We start from the raw sequence: 13,319 nt of genomic DNA on the forward strand, positions 1-13,319 counted from the left end.
GGAAAGTATGTCAGTGGGAGTGTTCCCACTATGAGGACTCTTAATTGCTTGTGACCCTGCTGTGGAGAAGGTATGGGGAAAATTAATGCTCTGAGCAATATTCATCTTGCTGAGTGTTTCCCTTTCTTTCTTCACTCATGGCTGATGTGACCTTTCTGGGCTCCAACTGCTAAGGGGAGATGTACTGCAACATGCAGTCTACATTGCTATGACCTTGAACATTCCCCAGCTTTCATAGCAAATGGTTAGTCTGCTTGGTCAGGACCAAATGTCCTCTGCTTTTGACTTCTGAAGATTCCAGGTCTAGACTGCACACCTGGTATGCTCCTGCAGTTTTCCTTTAAAGAAGTGCAAAAGCAGTGTTTGCTGAAATGCAGCACTGCAAGGCAGGCCTTTATGAAAGCCACTTAAAAAAATACTATCAGACAGCAAATAAATTTACAGCTTTCCAAATCCTACTTTGGGAGAGCTGGAGAGTCCTCTGCAGGGACACGCTGCTCACCAGCCCTGGTCTCTCACACCAGAGGTGTGCTGCCTGCCACTTACGATAGAGGTGAGTATTCACCTGACGCCAGAAAAAGAGGACATGGTCCCACCTGCCATCCTGATGTTTTCCAAAAGGCCTCTAAACAGGGACTCATGGTGGCTGCAAGCCCCCACATTTGGAAAGGACTCACTGTGAAAAGAGGAACAGGCAGAACAAGTTGGGGTTCCCTGGAGGTTTTCACACATAGCTTCACCTGTGGTCCTACCCTGTGATAAATCTTCTTGGGAAAAGGTATGAGTGTTGCCTTAGCACCATGTATGGAATGCAAACTGAACAGCCATAACGATCCACATGCTTTCCTCTTTCTTCACTTAAGAATGCCCAAGGCACCAAAGGAGCTGCAAGTTGTTCCTCAAAGAGCAAGATGAATGGAGTCTGACCTCCTCCTTGCAAGATCCTCACCCACCCAGGACCTGCACTTCCCTGCTACCTCAGTTTCAGTGAGCTCAAGCAATGGTCACCCCCCTCTTCCAACAGCCCCATGCCCCATCAGTGTGCCTGGCAGGTGGGCAAGGAATTGGAATTGCCTCCAGCTGGTGCAATAAACTCAGGATCTCTGCATCCTTTGTCCTGTAACCAAATGAGCTCAAAGCTATCAAAGGATTCTGGCAAACAGATCCAAAGGCAAACAGATCATGCAGCAACAAAGTCTCCTTCTTTAGGACAGGCCAGAGAAAAACCCCATGGATAGGATGACAATTCCATGAGAACAGGAGATTTTCATATGTGCTGGATGACTGCATTTCATAGAATCATAAAACTGGGTTGGAGAAGACCTCCAAGATCAAGTCCAACCATCAACCCAAGAGCACCATGGCTGTTTAACCACATCCTGGAGTGCCACATCTACAAGTTTCTTGAACACCTCCAGGGATGGCGACTCCACCATCTCCCTGGCCAGCCTATTCCAATGCCTCACCTGGAATTTGGCTGCATGAAATTTGGTATGCATTTGCCTTCCTAACCTCAAAAACCAACCAACCACATCAACATGGAATTTTAGTTGTTCTCTTTCCACCTTGAACTCAGGGGGCTGGAGGATCAACTTTGACTTGTAAATGAAAACTACCTTCATTTGAAATGTTCTTAAGGACAGACTGTCTCTAGCTCTGGCTACAGAAAAAGTGGTTCTCTGGGGTGTGGGAGATATTCTTTGAGAACAATGAATCAGAGTTGCTGTTCTATTATCCATGTGTGGCCAAAGCTCAGATAAGCTGCACTCCCTCAAAAGCACAGCCACTCAAAAATAGATCCTTAGCTAACCCAGAATTCTGGATAGCCCACAACAGGAGCCAGGGAGGCAGTGGGAGAAGGGAGGCAGTGGGAGAAGGGAGGCAGTGGGAGAAGGGAGGCAGGCTTTGTGGGAGGCACAGCAGGGCACTGTGGAGATACAGAAGGGTGGATCTTGCCATGTGTGTACCTGTGTCCTGACAAACTGTACAATCAGCTAATAAATTTTAATGCCATTTGATCAACTGCGCTCCCCTGACCATTTCACCCCAATTCCACTCATTGATTTCATGAGCACTGAACTGCTTCTGACCTTGCCATTCAAACCAGGACTGCTGGCCACAGCACCCTTACAGAACAAACAGCAACTGCATTTTAGGAGAGGACCAATACTCTGCAGTCCCATTTTCCTTGAAAATGACCCTAAATTTGCTCTTGCACGTTTAAGATGAAGCTAAAGATAACGTCCATCAGATAATAGCCATTGCTCAGCTTGGAGGTTGCAAACAGCAGTCTGAGATAGCTTTATTTATGCTAGAAAGGGCTATCACATTGTCTGAGATTCAGGAAAGTCAGCTCCCATTTTCTCAGCAAAGGAGGAACAGACAGAACAGTCCCAAACTGCCCAGACTGACACAGAGCAGCTCGGGTGCAAGGGCAGCACAGCAACTGGTGCCATCTTTACTAGATTTTCCTCATCTTCCTCCTCACCCCTGTGTGCTCTCAGTCCAGCCTGCAGCCTGGGCATGTTAAATGCTGCTGGAAGTGTGAAGGGGCAATGCTGTCTGAAGGGTAAGGAGCCCTCTCTGCCTCCTCCTTTCTCTGGCTGTCCTGCTCTGTTCCCACTACAGTATTTACACACTGAAACACTTGTAGGTGTTTCTGCTCACTTGCCAGCTCTTTCTTCTTAAAGAATGACCTGAGGAAGAGTTGCTCATTGCTGGATGCTCTCCCACTCTTCTTGCCCACGTGAAGATCATCAGGCTGGAGGAGGCTCCTTCATTGCTCTTTAATTTCCATGCAAAAGTTTCTCCCTTCTTTTCCCCTAGTCCCAAACCCATTAAGATCATGTGTGGCAACCAGTGCGTAAGCAGTACCTTCCCCAGGCACGTTCTGTGTTTAATGATGTTACCTTGTGCTAAACTGTGGTTTGTAGTTACAAAACATGTGGGTAACAGCTTTAAATGTTTATAAAACTACAAACGATTTTGCTACAACCTAGAACCCAGTCCAGTGGTGAATCTTTTTCAATGTATCCAGTCTGAAATGCCCCTGTTTCACTGTTTCTTGGCTCTCATGCTCCTACCTTGCATCCCTCTGAGTGAAAAGCCTGGTCCTGCCTCCTTGGTGACCTCCCTGTAGATGTGGGACAGACGCCCTGGAAAGCTGTGCAGGCTTCGTCCTTGGGGCTTTCAAGGAACAACTACATCAACCAGGCTCCTGCTCTGAGCACAGGTTGGACTAACGACCTCCTGAGGTTTCTTCCAGCCTGAATCACCCTGCAGAAGCCCTGCAGTAAGGGAGCCTTCTTTATAGGCTCCATAATCAGAGTCTGCTTGCAGGTGGTGCCACTGAAAGCAAGAAATGCAACTTGGATTTTGTTTTTCCTTCCCCCTATTTATATTCTCATTAGAAATGAAGGATTATTTCAGGGTGGCAAGCTTGTGGGGTGTTTTATTCTCATCATCCAGATATATTCCTATACACACAGGTCCTTACACATAGAAAGAGAGCTTGTCTGTGCATTTTCCTCTGTGTATTTATCCACCAAAAGCCTGTTTCTATAATCCTCAGTGTTTTGCAAGGCTACAGGGTAATCTGCCTCATTCAGTAGTTGCTCTTGCCCAGGAAAGGCACAACACTCACAAACCCTCCACAGCTTGGTTGCTGGGTAAACTGTAGCTCATTTGTATTCAGCACCCTGCCTAAAAGTGATAAGAAGCCAAAATACTCCTAGGAAACAGCACAAATGAAATACAGCACGCAGGAGGCAAAGTATTTATAGAAACAAAATATCAGCATTTTCCACACATTTACACAAAGCAATTTTAGTCTTTTCATAGGGGGGGAGAGGGGGGAAAAAAAAAAAGACAAGCCCATCATCTCTGGCACTCATTTACTCATTTCCCTGCAGTCATATTTTTTGGCCAAAAAGCACTGACTCCATACAAAACCTTCAGGTCACAGCAAATTAAAGATCAATGACAACCTAAAATAGACACTGTCATATTTTCACTCCTAACATGTCTTTGTAATAAGAGCATTGTTTGAGTAAGTAAATAACGTGGCATTTCTGCTTGAATGGGGTTTTAGCCTCCTGGCTGAACTCTGCCCACAGATCCCCAGCCTGCTATGAAAGAAAGAATTATATCTGCATTTAACTCCTTGGGACCTCTGGATTGATTAGCTGAGTGCAAGGCAGAGGCTTGCTGATGAGAAAAGCAGCTGACCACATCTTCCCTCCTGTGTGTGTGTTGTCTCCAGGCTGTGCTCAGGACGTGAAGCCTCGCTTGCAGAGCACACCTGCACCCCCCAGGACAAGTCCCCTGCCTCGCAGCAGGTGCCAGACCTGCCCTGGCTAAGGCTTCTTCTGGCAACATGGCCAAAATGCTTCAGCTTTCCTCGAGGGAAGGCTGTGACAACCTTTCAAAGGAGGCTGCCATATTTGCATTCCACTCATGCCAGCCTGGCTCCATCACAGAATCACAGAAACATTCAGATTGGAAAAGACCCTCAGGATCACCAAGTCCAACCATTAACCCTACTCTACAAGGGTCAGCCCTAAACCATATCCCCAGGCACCACATCCAAACCACCTTTAAACACATCTAGGCTTGGTGACTCCCCCACCTCCCTGGGCAGCCTGTGCCAGTGCCTGGCCACTCTTTCCCTGAAAAGAAATATTTCCTAATGTCCAGTCTAGCATTGGCAGAGAGGGAAGCAGTTCTCCTCCCTCCACCCACCTCTGTCTGGTGTTGGTGTTGGCACTTGCCCATCCATCCCCTCCCCAAGCCACTGAGCTCAGGATCCATGCTGCTGCCTGTGTCAGCTGACAGGGCAGCCTGCCTTCTGTCTTGGAAGGAACAGGCAGAAATAGAGAACTATTTTTAAGAAGTAGGTGGCTGATTCTTGAGTCTAATGGTGACATTTTAAGACTCTCAATTCGTAACTCAGTCCTCCACATAGTCTTGTGAGTAGCATTAAGCCTGAGCAATAGCACTTATGGACTGGAGCAAAGATGGGGTTGCTTAGTCATCCACAGTCAAGTAATCAAGAACAGCTTTTGTAGGGAGCTTACAAAATAAGCACCTCTGCAGCTAATTCCAGGCATTATCCCCACGGGGCTAATGAGGGGAGGGAAGGTTGGGAGATTCCATCAGCTGTGCCTTCTGCTCTGCTCTCTTGGCTTAAGCCCTGATTTCCTGTTTGTGATTTTGGGGGTGAGGAGTTGGTGTGAATTTACCTTTCATGGCTGGAGGTTTTCTTAGGGAATATGGGGAAAACAAGAGAAAATGCTAGAACCATCTAATACACAGAAAGGAACTAAAACTGAATGTAAGCAAGTGTCTAAAGTGGGAAACAGCAGAAAGATGAACAATGCCTTTTGCTGCTGTGGCCTACAACTAAGTCAAACATATTTTAGATAGAATTTGTCTTTTCTTATTGCCTTACTAGTAGAAAAGACATTCAATTGAATGTGCAATATTTTGCACATCTCTGTTTTACCCTTTGTCCTCTTCAGTCTCTACCAAGGTTCCAAAAGCAGCGGAACACGTGGCGGTCAGGGCACGCCGGCAGCAAGCACAGCAAAAGAAAGGCTTGGACAGCACTGAGGTGCTGCTGCTTGCATGTTTTCTGTCTGTACCCACACACAGTGCCTGCAGGTGAAGCAAAGACATTTGAAAATGCACACCTGCAGCACAAGGTTTCTTTGCTCTGCAGGACAGCAACCTGCAAAGCTTCAAACCTCTCCCTGCCTGGCACAGGAGTGCTGATGGGTACCAGCCCTACACCAGCCTGACAAAACAGAATAAAGTGGGGGGGGGTAAGGGCTGCAGTTATCAAATGTTTTAAAACCTGATCCTGAAACAGCTGCAAAACAGCAAATCCAAGACTCTTCCTGGCCAAAAATGTGGCGGCTCTGCAAGTTGCTCTGCTTAGGGGAAACTGATACAATGCTGGGGCTTACAGCATTTTCTGAGCACAATTCCTTCAGGCATTGGAGGGATTAAGAAAACAAAGAGAGTTTCTGTGCTTCTACCAAGTCTCTTCCAGGCAGCATATTTCCAACCCTACCCCTCTGGGTTTTTTCTGAGGCTCACACTTACTTAGGGTACATCTGGCTTTCTGCTCACTTCTATGTTTTCTTCTTCCCTTGCATCTGTAGCCAAGGATCAGAGAAGTTCCTCTTCCCAAGTGACTCAGTTTTCTCAGTGAATTTACATGTGCCTTATATTGTGTTTGGTGCTGAGACCAAGTGAATGATGGCTGCTTCACAGGATGTCAGGGGTTGGAAGGGACCCAAAGAGACCATCTTGTCCAACCCCCCTGCCAGAGCAGGGCCATGCAGTCCAGCTCAGGTCACAGAGGAACACATCCAGACAGGCCTTGAAAGTCTCCAAGGAAGGAGACTCCACAACCTCTCTGGGCAGCCTGCTCCAGTGCTCTGTGAGCCTCACAGTGAAGAAGTTCCACCCTTGTGTTGAGATGGAACCTCCTGTGCTGCAGCTTACATCCATTGCTCCTTGTCCTATCCCAGGGAGCAAGTGAGCAGAGCCTGTCCCCTCCCTCCTGACCCCCAGCCCTCAGATACTTACAGACATTTATTAAGTCCCCTCTCAGTCTTCTCTTCTGAAAAGCCCCAGGTCCCTTCACAGATTTCTAGACCAGCATAAAACCTGCTGGAGACAAAGATGAATATTCCAGCTCAGGGTGTTTGTTTCACCCTTCAAGACACTCACTGATTTACTGTGGTCTTCAGAATTCATGCAGACACTCTATTATGTTTTGGATCATATGGTTAACCTGCTCTGGTTTCTTCAGGAGGACATCAATGTTTCCAGTTTGTAGACCCAAACATCATCTCTTTTCCTCATATCAGATTTCTATTTCCCTTGCTGGGATCCTTGTCTACATTTCAATACTCATAAATCACACTGATGCAGCAAAATAATTTCTTTCATTGTTAAGCTTCTTACACAGTCAGCAAGATCTTATCTAGAGCAACACACACACATCAGAAGTTGCAGTTTGGGAGTTGTATCTTTCAGGTAAAGTAAGAAAAGACAGGCTGGGGAAGTAAGCCAGCAGCTCTCTGCACAAGATCTAGCTGCAGAGCACTGAAACCTCAGCAAAGTATCAGGTGGACCTTGAAGGGTACATGAGGGAGGACACAGGACTTAACTCCCACAGGCAGGAGCATGGATCAGTAGCAACAGCTAACTCAGGGCAGAGTGGATGGGGAAAAAAAGGGCAAACCTGATCTAGAGGTGCTAGGTTAAAGAACTGAGGCATCAGTTGTGCTTTGCCTTTAGGAGAAGAGTGACAGCATCTGAAGTCAAGCAGGCTGCACAGCCTGGGAGTCTGAGCATCACCTGCAGAACATGGTCTTCAGTAGCAAAGTGGCCACCTCTGGTGAGCCCTAAATTCGAAATGTCATGACTTGCATGGGGAGAATTAGTGCTGTGCTAGGAGCAGCCAGGGGTTAGTGCTCTGAAGCAGTCACTGCAGACAGAAAACCCCTCTCAGTCTGAATTCTGAATCAATGAGCTAAAAGACAATCCTTGCTTAAAAGACTGAAGCTGCCAGAGTTATTCCACACCATTCAACTGACTTTGTTCTATGTGGCCTTTCCCTTCCTTTACATTTTCCCTTTTGCCTTCAAAAAGGCAGAATTTTTTAAAAGCTGGTTTAAAGTGAAGTCTGAGAGAGGAGGAGTGATTTGTTTTGGAGCAATGTTAAGACCTATTTCCAGGAAGAATGGAAAAATACAGTGGAGATGAAAGAACTCTGAACACAGGAGAAAGGTAAGCTGTTCAGGGGTGCAGCCAAAGCTCTGGGCACAGAAGTTCTTGCTTGACAGTTGGCTGCAACCAACTGGAGCATGGGGAAAACCCACAGACCAGCATGCAAGAGTGACTAAAGGTCACAGCAGCAGAGAAGAAATGTGGAAAAATGAGATGAATCTGTTGGGAATTGCATATTTATTATGAAGAGGCTTTGAGGATGATCTGCCAGCAAGAGGAGGCAGGCAGGAGAAATTGCTCCAGGAAGCTTTAGCATTGAAACAATTAGCACCACCAGGTAGTGACTGTTTGAGGTGGGAAGATGCTAGCCTGTTCCCAAGTGCACTCATGCAGATGAAAGAGAAAAGTCATTGCTACTCTGATGGATGATTTTATAATGGGCACCTGGAATATTCAGAAAGATGGGATTCATAGGGGCACTCCTTGGAGCAGCTGAGGGAACTGCTCAGCCTGGAGGAGGCTGAGGGGTGACCTCAGCCAGGGGGGCTCAGATTCTTCTCCCTAGTTTCAAGCGACAGAATGAGAGGAAATGGCCTCAAGTTGTGGCAGGGGAGGTTTAGATTGGATTTTAGGGAAAGTTTCTTCAGTGAGAGAGTTGTCAGCCTTTGGAACAGGCTGCCCAGGGAGGTGGTGGAGTTGCCATGCCCAGAGGTGTTTAAAATAATGTGTAGCCATGGCACACTGGAACATGGCTAAATGGCCACAGCTTGGTGGTTGGACTTTGTGACCTTGGAAGTCTTTTGCAGCCAAAACAACTCCCTGGTTCTACAGCTTTGGTTGATTCTAAGCACTTGGAAAACACATAGGCTTGAGCTTAACAAGACATGATTAGGTCAGCATTATATCTGACCTCATTTCATTTGAAATAAGAGAAAACCCAGGGAAAAGCTTTTCCCACCTCCCTCACACTTCCCAGTGCTTTAAAATGCATGCAAAAAGCTCCACATGCCCTAACAAGCAGCAGAGTAGAAAAGACTGGAAGATAAATATCTGTAATAAAGAACTCAGTGCCTTCTCTCCAAAGCCCATCTAATCAATCAAAATGCATTTTGCTCTGCATATTTGCCTATTATATTTGCTGACCTGTGTGAGCGAAGCCTACAAATATTGGCAGCCTTGTGCTTTTCGGGAAAGGAGCTTTCAAACAAGGCTCCATCCATCACAGAGCCTGCACTCCTAGGAGCAGTTTGGAAACGAGCTAGGATTTCATGGGCTGCTCTGTGGGCTTTTATTTAGCCCTTGTCACTGTCACAGCAATGGCTGCCGAGTGGGTACCAACAAGTCAGGGGTTCTTGTGATGGCAGCTGGGACCCAGAGGTAGAATCATAGAAGGCACTGGCTTGGAAGCTACCCTCAAAGATCATCCTGTGCAACTCCCCTGCTGGGAGAGGGGACATCTCCAACTATAGCAACTTGCTTAGTTTAAGAAGGACATTGAGATGCTTGACCGTGTCCAGAGAAGGGCAACGAGGGTGGGGAGAGGCCTTGAGCACAGCCCTGTGAGGAGAGGCTGAGGGAGCTGGGGTTGCTTAGCCTGGAGAAGAGAAGGCTCAGGGGAGACCTTCTTGCTCTCTACAACTACCTGAGGGGAGGTTGTAGCCAGGTGGGGGTTGGTCTCTTCTCCCAGGCACCCAGCACCAGAACAAGAGGACACAGTCTCAAGCTGTGCCAGGGGAAGTTTAGGCTGGAAGTGAGGAGAAAGTTCTTCCCAGAAAGAGTAATTGTCCATGGGAATGTGCTGCCCAGGGAGGTGGTGGAGTCACCATCCCTGGAGGTGTTAAAAAAAGGCTTGGATGTGGCACTTGGAGCCATGGTTTAGTTGTCAGGAGGTGTTGGTGACAGCTTGGACTTGATGATCTCTGAGGTCTTTTCCAACCTTACTGATTCAATGATTAAGTTAAATAATTAGTGGGAGGTTTCTAGTCGGTCAGTTTGTTTGTTTTGCTTAATCTGTCCTAGAAGTAACTTTTTTTCCCCCCCTTTCACTCTAGGGATTTTTGTATGCCTTCTGTTTATTTCCTTGTTGAGACTTTGCAGTGACATTGAAAGCAGCAATGGCCTAAGTCTGGACCAAAATTAGAACCTCACGGTAAAAGAAGGCAGATCTCTGTGTGCAGATGCAGTGTGTGCTGCTGCTGTTCTGCACGCTGCTGGAACTCAAAGGCAAAGCTCTGCTCTGAGACAGAACCAGAGAGAAAATTCATGCTTCCAGCTAGCTGATAGTGCTGGAGGTTTTGCTGTCAAAAATCTCATTTTAGGCACACTGTTTTCTGAAGAGCTACAAGTAGCAGCTTTCAAAACGTTCGTGTTTTAGAATAGGAGCAGCCTTTGATTGCAGGTGGATGAGCTCTTTGCTTAACTTTAAGCAAGATGTATTAAACTTTGCTAAAACCATGGACTTCAAAGGCAGGATTGGCAGCGTGCACAGGGCTGTGCAGCCATCAGTGCTGAGGTACTTCAAGGACTTAAGAAAAATATCTGTTGACAGGCCTGAAAACTGGCATTTGCTGGCAGGGCATCTTCAGCCAGCTAAAGAAACAGTGATGGCTCAGAGGCACTTCCCTGCTCCTCCACTGTACCTGTGGAAGGAAATCAGAGGTCTTTTGTATTTTTCTGAGCTCCTTTTATCTTAGGTCCTTTGAAATCATCAAAGGAGCTAGGCTACTCAAAATCACCAGCCTGGAAAGTGGCTGCTGCTGATTTTACCCCAGCATGTGCCATAAACTGGTATTTGGTCTGGTCAATCCCATAGCAAATCTCATTCAGGCAAGGATGTATTTATCCTTGTTTCAATAAAAGACTGCTAAAAATAAAAGAGCTGAAGTGATCTGCACCTTAAAGAGAGAGATGCAAGGACAGGGACAGCATGTGTCCTGAGCTACCCCTCCCAGGCATCAGACCCTGGGCTTTCTGACACAGAACCAAAGGGCATAACCAGCACCAACCACCACAGCTACACAAAAGGCAATTGGCACTTGGAGATGATCCTCCTGTCTTTACTTTCTTACCTATAACCTGGAAAGGACACTTACTTAGCTCCAGCTCACAGAGTGGTGGAGAAATCCATGCTTTCCATTTCAGCTGCATAGACCTCAGGCAAACCTACAACAAAAATGCATGCAAGTGTCCCACAAGAGCATTAAATAAAGACTGAATTGGGATTTTTAAATGGAAATATTTAGGGCTTTTTTGGTTTGGGGTTTTGGTTTGCTTGGGGTTTTGCTGTTTTGGTTTTGTTTGGGGGGGGGGTGTTTGGTTGGGTGTTTGTTTTGGTTTGGGGTTTTTTTATGTGCAAAGGTTTCTCTGAAGTCAGCTTTCCCCCTTTTTATGCCAGCTGCTGTTTTCCTAGTGGTCTTTTTGGAAGGCCTTGAAGCAAGTTCCTCATGACATATGTCTGGGCCAGTGACACAATCAGTCTTCTGAGGCACCATCATCCCCTGCACTTTCGTGACACAGTGCTTACACTGCTGTATTTTACTGAGGAAATGAGGTCACCCAAGACTCACAGACTCCTAAATACAAATGCCTGTTACTGAAGAGCAAGGCAGGGAAACAGGAACAGCCTCAACCCCAGCATAGCTGGGGAGCAAAGCAGCCTGAACAGCCTTCCCATACAGGACACATGAGCAAGATGGACTTGGGCATGTAGCAAGACACAGCACAGTATTTCTGCTGAGGAAATCTACATCCAGCACAGGGATGAGGAAGACAGAGAAGAGCTACCTGCAGGACTGCCCTGTACATGCAAATAATGCCAGAACTGCTGTGGAAGAACAACAAAACCAGAGCAAAGAGTGGGGAGAGGAAAGTTGAAGCCACCTTATTGAATAAACTAATGCCTGATAATAAAGAAGCAAAAGCAAATCCAAATCTCCTGGAGTCCTGCCTGCACAAAGCACTTGAAGTAGGGCTGGTCCCTTCATGAGCTCTGAAGTTTCAGCTCCATTTAGGCCTCCTTCAAGCAATTGCAGTCAGCACTTCATGGACACCAGTGGCACCATTGGTTATGCTGGTCCAGAGCAGCACCACCTGCATCTCCCCTCCAAAGGTGGGATGTGGAAGGTGAGTACAGCCACAGAAAACCAAACCCTTCAGGTAGAAGGCAGAAGAACTCACAGCCACTGCAAGAAAAAAGGGCAGGGGGTGACAGCAACCTGGTAAACTACCAAAGGAGGAAGAACTGTTAGAAGGGCAAGAAGATTTATCATCAATAAAATACCCTGCTCTTCCCAAGGTATTTATTTTGGGAGCACGTTCAGTGTGCATGTGCAGCTTATCTCTGCAGCTCAGAGAAGAGTATAGATCAGCTCTCCACTGTCACCTCGGCTGACAGACAGCTGCTGCTGCAGCAGAGTGACAGCCGAGAGGCTGCGGCGATTGATTCCAACCCCGGGTTGCTCCGCTGCAGCTAACGAGAGGCTCCTGTTCATTCTGCTTTTATCCAAGCGATTTCTTCTAATTGCCTCTTTAACACCTTAAAAAGTATATGCCAGGAGTTCCAGGTCAGCGCTCCGGTAAGCTGATGTTTGGGACAAGGTCCTGCAGGTACAAATGAAGATTTGCTTATGCTCAACAGAAAAAAACCCAACAACAACAACCACCAGCCCTTAATGATCTTATCAGGTAAAGCAGGTGTTGTGGTCACACCGCCAAGGTCACCAGCATTAACAAAACACTCTGAAAACAGAACTGTGGCATGCTCCCAGCAAGGTGCTGGAGTGTTGCAGAGATAATGTGCCTAGCCTCGGGGGCGGGGGGGAATGGGATGTGCTAAACACTGACTAACAGCTGTTCATGGCAGAGCATTGTGGACAGGAGAAGGATGTTTGACCTCCCGGCCCTTTGGAGGAAGATGTAAACAAGTGGCTTGATTCCCCACTGCCTCACCCCTGCTATGGCCTTCCAAGCTTGTGCCAAGTAAATGCAGCAGCTATGCTAAATGCCCTCACGTCAAAAGAGCTGAGTCCGACCACCACTTGCACGGAGAGAAAAAGACACAGAAACTGCAAGGTAGGGGAAAATGAGGCCTTGGAAACGCAGGGAGAGTGGCTTGTGCAGGAATGAAGTGCACAGGGAGACTCAGAAATGCAGCTCTGGAGTGACTGAATGAAAACAGCATCTTCTCACTCCGCCAAGTGGTGCCCCAGGAGCCTTGTGTGCCACAGTTACTTGCTTCCATGACAAAAATACACTGTTATTGCTGCTTCTGCCGGAGCCTGCTGCTTCCTGAGCCTGCTGCAGAGCCACCACATCTAGAAAAACCACAGCTGCCTTCTGGATCAGCAGTCCACATCACCCAAGGCCAGCTGCAGAGTTCACCTCTGCCTGGCCTGGCTCCCACCTGCCGAAGGGCCGCTGCTGCCCCTGCCTCCCTTGGCAGTGCAATGGTTGCATTCTTGGAGCACACACTTAGCATCACTGGAGCTGAAATGCCCTTAGCCTTGCCCTGCTCCAGCAGCAAACCCACACAAGCTGCGCAGCACTGCTGAAGGCAGCACTTGTGTTTCACTTGCTGC

This window comes from Melanerpes formicivorus, unplaced genomic scaffold (assembly GCF_026170545.1).
Source record: "Melanerpes formicivorus ecotype bairdi unplaced genomic scaffold, bMelFor1.0.p_v2 SCAF_18, whole genome shotgun sequence".
Taxonomy (NCBI): domain Eukaryota; kingdom Metazoa; phylum Chordata; class Aves; order Piciformes; family Picidae; genus Melanerpes; species Melanerpes formicivorus.